This window comes from Rhipicephalus microplus, unplaced genomic scaffold, assembly GCF_043290135.1.
Source record: "Rhipicephalus microplus isolate Deutch F79 unplaced genomic scaffold, USDA_Rmic scaffold_305, whole genome shotgun sequence".
Classification (NCBI taxonomy): domain Eukaryota; kingdom Metazoa; phylum Arthropoda; class Arachnida; order Ixodida; family Ixodidae; genus Rhipicephalus; species Rhipicephalus microplus.
In genome coordinates this window covers 7,055-21,637 of record NW_027464874.1, presented here as the reverse complement: position 1 = coordinate 21,637, position 14,583 = coordinate 7,055, and the positions used below count along the sequence as shown (strand labels likewise).

The window sequence follows — 14,583 nt, the reverse complement described above, 5'->3', positions numbered from 1 at the left end:
TTGGCTTCTGAAAATACAATATCTGTAAATATGAGCACATAATTGACAACAATACACTCTTGCATGTAGCATGGTTGTAACAATAATCTGTATTTTTCTAAATTCCAGCAATAACAAGAAGTTCGGTGCTCCACGGTAATGTACAGTGTATCAAGAACAGAGCACAGAAGACCAACAAGTATAAAGGGACTGCCAGTGACTGTTCTCCTGCTCAAAGTTTACAACAGCAGAAAGAGCACATTGTGATGTCAGGAGCAGCTGCTGCCTAACTTCTTAGCAGTGCATTATTCAGCAGTTCATTTGCTTGCATTCGAAATTATTTAAATTTTGCATGAAATATACCAAACTATGACACTAATATAAAGGCTGCTGTAGTGTTAGTGGGCAAATATTTTTGAGCTGAAGTTTTTAACATGTGTGTTAAGTGCCTGCGTGCCTCTACATTTACATGCCAGAAATCACAGCACCCATGGTCGCCAATGGTAACTGTGTTTGCATTCTTTGTAGTACAATAAGTAAAGCCATGGATGCAGTAATCATGTACTTAGTCGATGTAATCCTTCGGTGTACACTCATTTGTATAGCACAAATAATGCCATGAGTGTATAAGCTCTGGGAAGTGAATCTATGTGGATTATTTTAGTTGGAAGGAAGAGGATCATCACTTCTCCTAGTATATCTTAACAGTAGATTTTAGTGCTTAGGTATTATGCACTGCCTGTCCGTCCTTCAACAGTCTACTTATGTACTGTGTAACTTTTTAAATGTATACTTTGCCCGGATAGGTATGTTCATAATGTAATGCAAGTGACTTATCATCTATGCAGCTCTACTCAGACTAGAAATAAAAGTATTTATTTTTATATGTAGCTATATAATGCATTCACTTGTGTTTTTCTAGGTGCCTGTACAATTTTTTAGCCCTACAAAAGTGCTGGTATACTCTAATATTGAATCTGGCATCTTAAAATAGTTTGTTAGTGGAAGTAAGAATGTGTTTACAACCAATATTACTATCCTCAGATGAACTGTGAAAACTCTGTGGAAATTTATTTACATTTTTTTAACTTTGTGAAGGCAAATGTTATGTTCTTTTATTGTGGTTCCTGTTTCATGCAAATGATACATAATTACTTTGCAGTGGCATAGTATTAGTTGTTATTTTACACATATGTGCTGAGCAACATCGCAGTTGAGACCAGCAGCAAGACATACATGCAGTGCACTGGAGCGTCACCTCACATAGTGTACAGTCTTTGCCCACCAGTAAACTCAATATTTTTCAAGCAGACTAATAGACAGCTGTATGGGAACTGTGTTGATGTGCAAACTTTGAAGTCTTCTTGAGGAGTGTTTTTCATCATTTTTGTCCAAAAGAAGTAGCTACCCAAGGCCACAACTAGTGGGAATGTGGTGGTTTCCTCTCTCCAAAAGCACTCTTACCAGCTGCCTCAATGTTAGCATGGGGTGAATTCACGAACTGGAAAAATAATTGGTCTTTGTTTTCTTGGCCAAAAGAGTCACTTCCACCGTTGAGCCACCACGACGCACCAGAATAGAAACTTTTAGCTAAATAAAGTTGATTCTACTTTTGAGAAGTGTTTTGGGGAAACGAAATGGCACCTATAGCTGTCAATATAAACACTGTTTGCACCAAGGAGCTTAGAAGCTTATAATTGTATTATTCATGTATTGTATAGAATTTAATCGCGCTGTGCCAACTTTCAGCCCAAGTGTCCTAACATGCTTTGTTAGTGGGTTGTGAATGAGCCAAGCTATGTAAATAAACAGAGTGATATTGCAGACATGTACAAAATATTGATGCACAGCCCTTTTCTTTAGCATGACATTGTCAAGGGCTTTATTCTTGTGTTTTTTACAAAAACTGTTTGTCACTGGGCAGCAGCAGAAAACTATGCATCAAGCTTTTGCGAGATGGTTCGAGAAACACCGTGTGCAGACATAACAGTGCCGGTAGATTTCTCTCGTAAGATACTTTCTGTAGTATATTCAAAATGAGTGTATTAGAATTGTTGTTTTATAGCCATTCATTTTAATATTTACACCTGAGTGTATGTATGTATGTATGTGTGTGCTTATATGTATGTATGTATGTATGTATGTTTATGTATGTATGTATGTATGTATGTATGTATGTATGTATGTATGTATGTATGTATGTATGTATGTATGTATGTATGTATGTATGCATCTTTTAAATGAGAATCTGTTTAACATTGGTGAGTAAGTTTGGTAATGCTTTGGCTGAATTTGTTTCTAGTTATTTCTCTTTTGAGCCATTACACATTCGATTTGTTTTGTACTGCATAAAAATAAATGTAACCTTACACAGAATATGTGTGTTCGAACAAGTTGTTTCATTTACCAACCTACAGTCATGGGCAAGAAATTGGGTAAAATGGAACGAACCTGCAAAGATTAGTTTAGAGCATAGCTACTCTACACGGCATATCTCATACACATTGCGTTGGTTGAATATGTCGATTTCAACCTTTCAATTTTAATCAGAATAAGCAGGCTATCACCCGTGGATTTATATATGTGTGATATTTATGCATACTGTGAGACTGGTTCGCAATTACAATTAAGGTCACAAACCTAGTCAAGCTGAATACACGAATTTTGTCCATGCACCTTTCATCTGCACTGGAACTGTTGTTATTAAAAAATAAACTTCAGTTTAGAAATCTATTCTAGTAACCAAAAGCAGGGTATCTCTTTATCACACAAATCAAATTGCCATTGTTCTGTTCCATTCTGGACAATAGGGGACCCTCTCAGCAGAACTCGATTAACTGCTATAGTTCATTTTAACCATTGACAGCGACATTACACTGAAGCGTGCAGCATGACAAATAGCGGGAGAGAAGACACAAACTAATCACTCTGTTTGCGTCAGCTCTAACTGTCCGTGCTCTTTGGTCTTGCTGCATGTGATGATGCCCACCAAATTAGCATGAAAGCGTGTCCCTACAAAGGCAGTCAACTTGCCTGCAAGCAGTTAGCTCACTGCATGTGTAGATTTTCTTCAAAACACCGTGAAGACTGATTGCTGGTCGAGTATCCAAACACGTGAAAAGTAATATACCAGGCATGATATTGGTATTTCAGCACTGGACACTTTTGCGATAAGAGAGGATGGAGGAGAAAATTATGAACACTGAATTGTTTAATTTTTGAAGGAGCACAGTACAGCGCTTTTGGGTCAAAAGGGGAGTGAAAGAAGCAAGTGCGAAAGCCTACTTCTCAAAAAATTAGTACCCGCCACCACGCATAATGTCAGGCCGGGCAACCTCTTGAAAAAAAAAAAGTGATTAGTGACTCTGCGAATCGAACCAAGTACCTCCTAGATTGTAGTTGAGCGCTGTAACCGCTCGTCCACTACATCAGTGCTCGCATTCGCCCTATTGCTGATATATCGTCATTCCTTCGAATGAAGCCAAATGCAAAAACGTCCGGTGAAACTTTGTCAAAAATAGAAAAAATAATTAGAATGCGTTTGCCCAAGGTTACTAGAAGGTAGAAACCGCCACGTGTGACTGTATAACCGTGCGCTATTTATTCTTGTACATTACTGTCATGACGTTGGGATAGCCGGCTTTAACGTAGGCTACCTTCTCATAGTTTGCCAAATACAAATAAGAAAATAAAAATATATATCGGCTTGTGACAATGCTAATCAACTATTATGAGTTCACTGTCACTAGTGTCACTTTCACTAGATGAATGCTCAGTTTGCTTCCATTATCGTTATTTAGGAAAGTTTTGGCTCATTAACCCAACTCTCCTAATTAGCATTGATTCTCACATCTAAGGACAGTCACACTTCATCTCGCTTTCTGAGTGGCTGTCACTCCCATATAACGCGTACTCCACTTTTTTATGCTCTCCGAGCATCTGACGCTGCTTTGCGCAGACTTTCCCTGACGTCTGCTGGACCAGAAAATTGTCTTTGTTATCTATCAATTTCAAGCTTTCGCGAAGCCAAAACGAGAGTCTCTCTCTCTCTCTCTCTCTTCAGTCTTTTCGCACGTGTGAGAATGTCTCTCGACCTCAAGACTCGTATACACGTCCCTTGCTTTGTTTGCGCACTCAAACAACGCTGGACGAAATATTTGCACCGTGTTTTGTGAAAAGCATTAGCACTGACACACCTCCCGACGAGTCTCCCTCATTTTACGTAGACATATACCTAAGCATAAGCGTATGCACGTTCTCGCATTCCGGCTTTATAAAAATGCTGCGGTGCATGGAACCAGCGAAATTGCGCTCACAATTTCATTCGATTACTGCTGTTATCTATTTCCGCACAATTCGTCTGCAGGCACCAAAGTCGCTCATGTGTCTTGTAATAAGAATATTGTAAGAAAGGCTACCTTTGACTATTGGTACAAAACACCTTTACGTTCACCCCTATACCGTGCTAGATTGCACCGAATTAGTTAAGTAGCAGCGCAGCTTCAATGAAATGTAAGGTAACTGGTCGCGTTGAATAGGGAAAGACATTCGAGGCACATTTTCAAACATTGCATGCATCGATTTATGTGTGGTTTCATTTATGTGGTGCACTTGGAGTGTTGTTTACTTGTACTTGGTGAGATAGTGCATGGATTGCTCGGTGACTCAAGGCCATTGAGCAATTTTTTTTTAGCTACAGTCGTTGATTAAAGGCGAGTGCTTGGCTTTGCACAGCCCACCAAAACGTCTATTACAACGTACGCGGCATCCCGTAAGCGCCGTAGCAGACGCTCGCGGAACTGAAACTTAGATGCAGCAAATCATTGGCTATCATTGTATACTCTCGATGCTAGACGCTTTGCGTGCTACCTTGATATTATCGGCACACACTTCTTTCTTTCCTTGTCGTTTCATCGGCTATCGTGTGTCCTCCTTGCCCTCTTAAGTGCCGAATAAGTTAAATTCATACCCGCGCTATAGTAGTCCCTCCAGATAAGAGAATTTTTGGCTAAGAAAGTGCGTAGCCAAAGAGAAAGCTTTGTGAATTCTGCCCCTTATGTTTATGAGAGATGTCGTATTAAAGGGCACCGGAAATTCGGACCACCTGGGGTTCTTTAACGTACACAAATATAAGCACACGGGCCTATAGCATTTTCACCTTGACTAAAAATGCAGCCGCCGCTATTGGGATTCAATCCAGAGACCTGAGGGTAACGATAAGCAGCTGAGTACTTCAGCCACTAGAACACCGCGGCGGGGACCGCATCAAGAAGTGTGCTGTGTGCAAGGCAATGTCGAAAGCTCAGTGATTTCATTAGAGCCGACGTAGTTGCGTCCACATTACCTAAATATTGCCCAACTTACATAAGGCTTTCCTAATCTACTTGAATAGGCCCTGTTAAACCAAGAAGAAAATTTGTAGGACGCTCAAGCTTCCCCTTAAAGCAAGAAATGTTATAGCGCAATCGGGCCCCGTTCGCATCTCCGTGCGAAGTGAGTACTAAACTTCGGTTCTCGGTAGACATCCCAATTTCGCCATAATTGATTTTTATAAACACGAAATACTCACTCAACGGTTGTAAGCACTTACCCAAAACCAGGAAGCTGCATACATTGTTGTCGCTATGTCTCACAATGATCTTGAATTATGCCCGAGCGCCTCATAACGGTTGAACGTTCACACCACCCATTTATTGCGCATTTACGTTAGTGCAGCCTCGTGCGCTACTACACACTTACTACAAGACCTAACATGTCATGCAGGCCTCCGCGAGACCTCGTTTTGTGTGACCACTGTACAAGGGTTAGCTTTCTTTTTTCGATGCAGTTTCGAGTACTGGCGTAGCAGTGTTGTAGCAACGAATGAACAGGCAGAACACTTAAGCTCCCTTCCACTGTGTACTTGTTGAATAAGTTCTTTTCATATAGAACAATGTTCGTACTATCTAGCCACCTAGGTCTTTTAACTCTCCTGACTGTTTAGTTAATGGTATCGATGCGAAAATTGGTGCGAACATGAGTGTATGGCGAGCATAAGTGGCAAGTTATAACATCAAAATAACGACATGTATGTCATGGATATCATGATTCACACTTCATCAAGTTGCCGCTCTTGCGGTGGTTTCGTTCACATGACGTAATGCAAAGCTCGTATGGTATGACATGACTGCATGGCGAACATGCGTGACAGACCCTAACGTGGAAATCGTGACATTCATGGATGTAAGTAATGACTACAAGCCTTGCTCATGGTGCGCTTTCGGTCGTTTCAATAGCTTCGCATATACCAAATTTTATATCGTGATGTCACTAAATTACGAATGTATACGACTGATGCAAACATAATAATTATGATATGCGTGTCATGTAAGTGGTATGTAATGTTTTACGACACGAAACCACCATATGATTATGATAGACACCGTAGTGGAGGGCTCGGGAAATGTCGACCACCTGGTGATCTTTAACGTGCACACACATTTGAGCACACAGGCTTACAGCATTACAGCTTCCATCGAAAATGCAGCCGCCACCACCGGAATTCGATTTCGTGACCTGCAGGTCAGTAGCCGAGTACCGTAGTCACTATATGCACGTCATGTAAAAAGATGACTACATGCCACGCTCCTGATGCAGTCACGGCCATTTCACTAGCTTCACATATACCAAGTTTGGCATTTCGTGATGCGAACGGACGATGAAGGTAAATGACACGTGCAAACATCATCAATATGACATACGTGTCATGTAAAGCATGACTACATGCTACGCTTACGGTATATTTCACGGTCGTCTTGCTATCTTCACACTTATCAAATTTAGTATTACGTGACGTGAATGAATGGCAAAGGTAAATGACATGTCCGAACATGATAATCATGATATGCGTGTCGTGTAAAAAATGACTTGATGCTACACTTTTAGAGCGCTCGGAATCGTTTCGCTAGCTCCACATATACCAAATTTCAGATTACGTGACGTGATTAAACTACGCAGGTTAATTACACGTCCAAACAACATAATTATGACATGCGTGTGAGGTGAGACATGACTACATGCTACGCTCATTGCGCGCTCGCAGCCGTTTCGCTAGCACATATAATCACGCGACGTGATAGACGACGAACGTAAATCAGACGTCGAAACATGATTATCATGATGCTCGTTTCCAGTAAAACATGACTACATATCACACTCATGCTGCACTCGCAGCCGTTTCACTCACTTCAATATACCAAATTTAGTATCATGGGACGTGAACAGACGACGAGAGTAAATGACACGTCCTAACATGATAATCATCACATAGAAGTCATGTATGACATAATTTACGTTCGCCTTGTAACGTTGTGCTGATTTTAAAGTGCCATATCAACCTTCCTCATTCGTGCTTCGCATAAGATCGATTCGCACTCTACGTGGGATCTGCAATTTTTTAATCCTCGACGTGGCTGTGTCAAGATTTCCTTCCTTTCCCAAGACATAGCAAAGGACTCACAACAGTAGCAATGGCAATCTTTGCTAGTAGGGTAGCATTTGGGATACGGACCACCAAACCGGCATCTTGTAAGTTTCCATGGATTACATGGGCTGTTCGTATCAGCTGCAAAATATTGGATAGTACTTCAGACAGATCATCAAAATCGCTTTTTTCAACTGATTTCGTCACTAATATCAGAACCTGTTGACGTACTCTATAAGTCACCACGAGAAATTTCCAACATTGTATATATTGGTAAATACTTTGAAATAATCCCGACATCAAATAATTTCTACCAAAAAGAACTATCTGTTTGCTGTCTGTCAGAGTGGCAATAGCTTTTTAAACACCTATGTTCATGCGGAACAGCTTTTTCATGTCTAACATTCACGTTAATACATACGTAATGCCTACTACAATGTGCTAACGTCTGGACCCACAGCTTATCTCTATGCTCTCATCATTCATCGAAATAGTTCCAAAATTAAATTGTCTTAGAAATGCTCTTAAGCATCTGCGTCTGTATGTTATGTGGCAACTAATATAAAAAAACATTATATATAGCCATATATATATGATAGCCATATATATGATTATTCTGCGTCTCTCATAATCAAATGGTGGTTTTGGGACGTTAAACCCCACATATCAATCAATCAATGATTATTCTAATGAAGAGCGAAGTTAGGTCTATTGAAATACAACGAGCTCAAATTGAATATCATTATTTTGAAAAAGTGAAAAATCTATTCATTATTCAAGAAGTGATTTCATGCTAGAAGAGGCCACAATAAATTAGGGTTACAATTATATTCGAAATCAGAAACGAGTGGCCATCAAGTGCGTTACTATTTCCATTTATGAAGCCCTAACATTGACGACCTACATCGTTTGTTTGATTTACAACACATGCTGAGACTCACTGCTGCATGTACATATACCCTTTTGATAGTTTCCGCGTAACGTGGTATGATTATCTCAACTCTTGTAACGTAAACAACAATCACTGGGTTTTTTCTATATTTACATATACTTGTATTCAAATCTCATGCGGAATATTTCCTCAAAATGATGAAAAGGACTTAAATTTTATAAAAAACGGACCAAAAACAGATAGAAAAATTTGAAAGAGGTTTTTTAGCATGATCCTCTATCACACTTTTATTATTGTCAGCATTGTATAGAATAATACAGTTTCTAGTATTCAAAAGCATTGAAAGACGCAACACTGCGTATGGACAGTTTCATAGTTGTGCCCATATAAAAAATTTCTGAAGGACGAGTAAGGTGGTCTTCATAAGAAGCAATTCTAGCATCGAAAAGGGGGTTTCCTCGCATTATTAGATATCTGTAGAAAGCAGTCAATAAAGCAGTGTCCTTCTGACTTCTGACTGCTTTGAACAAGATAAATGTTCTTTGAAATGAGGAGTCGTACTCTAGAATCTACAGAAGTGTGCGATGACTCCTCAGGTTTGAAAAGCCTATAAAGGAGGTGTTCGGCAAAGCATTTATTATCTTGAAGAAATATGGGTAGTCATGTCGGTATAATGGCTCCACCAGGCGTAGTATGTGGTTATTTGAATGAAGAAGCGAGCAAGAAAAATAAAAAAGAGACGAAGGAAGCGATAATTATTACAGAAATAAGAGAGATGATACATAGAGATATAAAAGAGGACGAAAGTGGGAACACGTGAGAAATCGGCAAAGATAATGAAAAAGCAAAAAAAAAACATCATACATCAGCAGAGAAAGAGTATGGATCGGAGAAAGAAAGAGAAACTATGAAAGACAAAAAGAAAAGCTTCCATATTACAATGTGACAATGTGAAGGCTGCTTGCTTCACAATGTGAGTGCACGTGTGCTTTCTCAAACCAGGATGAGCTGAGAGTCGACCACCTCTTCTGTGCCGCAGCTTGGCGTGGTCAAAGGCAAGCCGCTTATTTTTTTATAATTTTCAATAACTACTGCTGGAAGCGTCAAAACATCGTATGTTTCCGGAGAAGTTGCTGAAAGAGGAATTTCGCTGGGGCCAACGTTTTGGCATTAAGATAGTCATGCACTTTACTAGCGGCGTAGAAAAAGCTAAACGATTCCCTCCTGCCGGAGACAGCTCCTCTCACCCGAAAATTGACTCAAGGGTTCTTTCCTGCTCTGTCTTATTTAGCCATTTTAGGGGGTTATGCACAGGAAAAGTATTCTGCGGCAACAGTGTTTCTTGATTAAAGCTTTGTAAAAATACTCCAGGGGGTGCATGTGCCTTCGTGAATTCAATGGGTTAAATTTATGTTTCGCGCATGGCCCATGGGGATATGACAGGCTGCATAGAAGAAAACGTGAGGTTGAAATCTGATCTCAGCAATCCCATTTGCTACCAAGGGAACGAACTCGTAGTTCACTGAACTCATTGAAAGTATTTTTTTTATTTTTTAAAGGCAATGAAGTGTTTTCCTAGATAAAGGTATGGTCTGATAATACATGTGCTCGATTTTTCTGTAGTCATTAATCGTTTCTTAGATATTAGGTACTTTTATTAGTGCTTTCTTTATTACTCGGAATGTTGGAAGCAAGGAGTCAACTGAAGATAACTCAAAGAGAAACAAGGTGCTCACTGATCGTCTGGCATGCCGCACACATTATCGATTGAAAGGCTGTGTGCAAGTTACGAAAATTGGCGGACCGTTAAGCTTTGCCTTTAAGAGTTTAACGCGAAAGCGAAATGCGGCCGCTAGTGCACCCTTTAACCGCTAAGTGCATACCTAATAATGTGTTTTTTACATACACACACGCACGCACGCACACACACGCACACAGTAGACCATACCAGCACGCGCACGTGAATGGTACATACAGGTTTTTGATCTAAAACAAGAGTCTCATGGCCTCCAATATACACGCCACGCGATCACCATCTCAGAGACAATGACGAGTCTCACAATGCCTCACGAATAGCAGCACATTATCTAGCGTTTGCTGTTTGCTCGATCAACGCCTCTGGAAAGCCATGATATGTTTTCTGCTAGATGGACATAGTTGTTCGTTTTTTAGCTGTTTTAAAGTTTCTGTGTTTTTTAGCGGGACTGGTTGCACTATCACTGCCTTTTTGGATGTAGTTTGAGGTGTCACAAATGCGCCCACAAATCGCCAAAAGGGCTCGTTCTCGTCGTGACACCTGTAGGACAAAACGCATTAAAGGGGCCCTGAAACACGTTTTCAAGTAGCCGTGGAATGACTTCACTAGAAGAGCTTATTGTCTCACAAACTCAATGCCAAAAAATTTTAAGAATCCATTCAGTACGAGTGTAGTTACAAAGGTTTGTCGCATGTTGCAATTGCACGATTTCTCGTCCCGCCAAAATAGCTAAAAGCTAAGCAGGGAGTCATCATCATCATCATCAGCCTGACTACGTCCACTGCCAGACAAAGGCCTCTCTCATGTTCCGCCAGTTAACCCGATCCTGTGCTTACTGCTGCCAATTTATACCCGCAAACTTCTTAATCTCATCTGCTCACCTAACCTTCTGTCTCCCCCTAACCCGCTTCCTTTCTCTGGGAATCAAGTTAGTTACCCTTAATGATCAGCGGTTATCCTGTCTACGCGCTATATGCCCAGCCCATGTCCATTTCCTCTTCTTTATTTCAACTAAGATGTTGTTAACTCCCGTTTGTCCCCTAATCCACTCTCCTCTCTTCTTGTCTCTTAAGGTTACACCTACCAGTTTTCTTTCCATTGCTCGCTGCGTTGTCGTCAATTTAAGCGGAACCCTCTTTGTAAGTCTCCAGGTTTCTGCTCCGTAGCTAAGTACTTGCAAGATACAGCTGTTATATACCTTCCTCTTGAGAGATAGTGGCAATCTCCCTGTCATAATTTGAGAGTGCTTGCCGAAAGTGCTCTATCCCGTTCTTATTCTTCTAGTTACTTCAATCTCGTGGTTTGGCGCTGCGGTTATTACCGGCCCTAAGTAGACATAGTCTTTTACTACTTAAAGTGCTTTATTACCTATCTCGAAGCACTGCTCTTTTCCGAGGTTGTTGTACATTACTTTCGTTTTCTGCAGAATAATTTTAAGACACACATTTCTGCTCTCCTTGTCTAACTCCGTATTCATGAGTTGCAATTCGTCCCCCGAGTCACTCAGCAATGCAATGTCATCGGCGAAGTGCAGGTTACTAAGGTACTCTCCATTAACTATTATTTCTAACTGTTCCCGTTCTAGGCTTCTAAAAACCTCCTGTAAGCACGCGGTAAATAGAATTGGAGAAATTGTGTCCCCCTGCCCCACACTCTGCTTGATTGGTATTCTGTTGTTTTCTTTATGAAGCACTATGGTAGCAGTTGAACCCCTGTAGATTTCTTCCAGAATGTTTCAATACACTTCACCTACGCCCTGATTCCGCAGTATCTGCATGATGGCTGATATTTCTACTGAATCAAACGCCTTCTCGTAATCTATGAAAGCTATGTATTGTGGTTGGTTATATTCGGAGCATTTCTCTATTACCTGATAGATAGTATGAATTTGGTCAATTGTTAAGTAGCCTGTTCGAAATTCTGCTTGTCCGTTTGGTTGATTGAATTCTAATGTTTTCTTTACTATGTTAGCAATTACCTTTGTAAATAGCTTGTATACTACAGAGAGAAAGCTGATCGGCCTGTAATTCTTCAAGTCCTTGTTATCTCCTTTCTTATGTATTAGGATGATGTTAGCGTTCTTCCAAGACACTGGTACTCTTCCCGTCGGGAGACACTTCGTTTACAGGGTGGCTAGTTTTTCTAACACAATCTGTCCTCCATCTTTCAGCAGATCTGATGTTACCTGATCCACACCAGCACTTTTTCCTCTTTGCATGCTCTCCAAAGCTTTTCTGACTTCTTCTAGGGTGGAGTGGCAGGAGTGGCAGGGGCAAAAAAACTATAATATGGAGGAGTGGCAGGGGCAAAAAAGCTATCGTTCGTCGTGATCTTGAGCACTTTTTTTCTACGCAGCTTTCGCTGTGTGATCGCGTGCGCACGCGTCGCCAAGTAGCGGCATCTAGCGGCGATCTCCGGAACTTGCTTTTTTCGCTCGCACACGCACAGACGATTTTTCACTCTCAACCAACGGGGCCAACACCGATGGCGGAGTTTCTGCGACATGAGCTTTCTACCTGTGTTGCATTAATAAGATAGCTGGGTCCTCAAATAGGCTGTATGCAGGAAAAAGTCGCGTCACACTACTGCTACCCGGATTCTCATTTACCTGTAAAATTCTGATCATTGTATTAGAAAACGCTATGCTATTACCCGTCATAGAACATTCCCTAAACAAATACTGCTGCCCACATGAACTGTGGTGCTGATTTGCAGGCTTCGACCTAGGTAAGCAATATTAGAAAAATGTGTAATAGTTTCTGAATTAATGCCATAATAGACACATGCGCAATACCACTGTAAGCACAGCGAAAATGATTGGCACATGGTGCAAGCGCAAAGCCCACTACATTTATCCCTTCTTACCACAGTCGCACTTGCATCCTCCTCTGGATAAATGTAGGCATGACGGCCTGCCTTTGGAACAGCGTGTTGTGCACGAAGGGTCATCTAAGAATTGTGCAATTTAAAAACAAGTTTTACCCGAAGGAGAAACCAACAAACATGGTAGCAACCAATTTTAATACTTAGAAAGCAAGGCTCACAGCTTACCTAGATGAAGTCTAGCGTTCCACAAGAATAAAAGAACGCTGTAGGAAGAGAATATGCTAATCCAGAGAGAAAAGCGAAATTCACAGTCTTCTCTGTGCGGAGTGCAACTAAAAAGAAGGGCATCTGAACCGTCCGCTGATGTCTTCCCAGTAGACACGCTAACCAGTGATCGAGCTCACGCCCTTATACTCATTGTTCTCAATTGCTGCTCGAGTACCCCCCCCCCTCTCCTATGATGCATGGTTTTGTGACCTTACAAGGGAGCCAGGCGTTTCCTCTTTCCTTGAGAAGCATTCTAAGGCAGGATGCAATAGCTGGTTGTTATAATTACATGAGCATTCCGAGTGATGTAGATCAACCGGCTAGTTTGATTTCAGCTTCAGCGGCACTCCCTCACCCCAGCTCTCTGGGTTTACTCGAGTGCACAGCGTATGATGCGCGGGTCATGTAAATGATGTAATCTTTATACGAAACATCACGGTGACAGCGACAACCTGTCGAAAGTGTCCATGTGAGGGCTCTACAATTCGAATACGCCTATTTAAAGAATCCTGAGAAGTTCCACCATGAGGGTGACATAGCGGCACACGGACACATAGGGACACTTAGAAATAGCATACCCGCCTTATAGCAGGCTGAGCTCACGGCCGCAAGTTTATGCTGAGAGTGCAAATTCTCGTAGGCAAAGCTTTATTTTTTAATTCTGATGTCATGATTGTAATAGTGGTGACGTGATATATAATGTACGTTTCCCCGCAGCGAGGTCCCTACGAGTTAAAGTCACATAGTGATGGCAATGATTGAAAGTGAAATTGGGATAGGAATTTGTCTGCAGCGTTCTTAGGGTCTCAACCGGTGCCCTCGTGAACCTTTTGTGTGGGGGGAAGGGAAAGGAGGATACTCTGCTTTACTAATCTAAGTGTTTCACATATTAATTAAAGTAACTCGGGACTTCTACACCTCGTATTCTGACAAGTCTTTTCCTGCCGCCCCATAAGTAAGTAACAGCGGCTCAAAGTAGGCGATGTTGTTGAGGTTAGATGGTCCACCTAAATATTTGCACAAGAGTGCCCAGGACCAAATGGCAGTAGTAATAGTTTTTTATTTGTACTCAAGGACGTCATGCACCTATATCTCTAAGGAGGCCGAGGCAAAATCTCATACCGCTGATCAACAATCCTGGTAGCACTGCGTTTTACTGTACTCCAACAGTGCTAAAACCAAAGCAATCTACCTCGCTTCAGAATCGGTGGTCCCGGGAATCCACAGAGGCTAGCGAGATGATGTGTCCTGTGTTATCAATTTCCACTAGGGCAAAGTTCAATAAACACCAACATTGGGCCGCACAACTTGTCTCTACGCCTTCCATCATTTCTCTGCCCTCATACTGCGAAAAATTGACACCGCAGGATTATTGTTACTCTGCTCCAAGGTGATTTTATG

At 41.2% G+C, this 14,583-nt stretch overlaps 1 long non-coding RNA gene across 1 annotated transcript in view; it reads right to left on the bottom strand.

The window, feature by feature from the left end:
* The window catches only part of LOC142793522 (uncharacterized), a 40,100-nt gene extending 27,061 nt beyond the window's left edge, over nucleotides 1–13,039 (bottom strand). The window contains exons 1-2 of the long non-coding RNA XR_012891603.1: nucleotides 12,955–13,039; nucleotides 7,478–7,582 (exon numbers count right to left, since the gene is read on the bottom strand). This is a non-coding gene — a long non-coding RNA (uncharacterized LOC142793522). The remainder of the gene's footprint in view (nucleotides 1–7,477; nucleotides 7,583–12,954) is intronic.
* Between the last annotated feature and the right edge of the window lie 1,544 nt (nucleotides 13,040–14,583).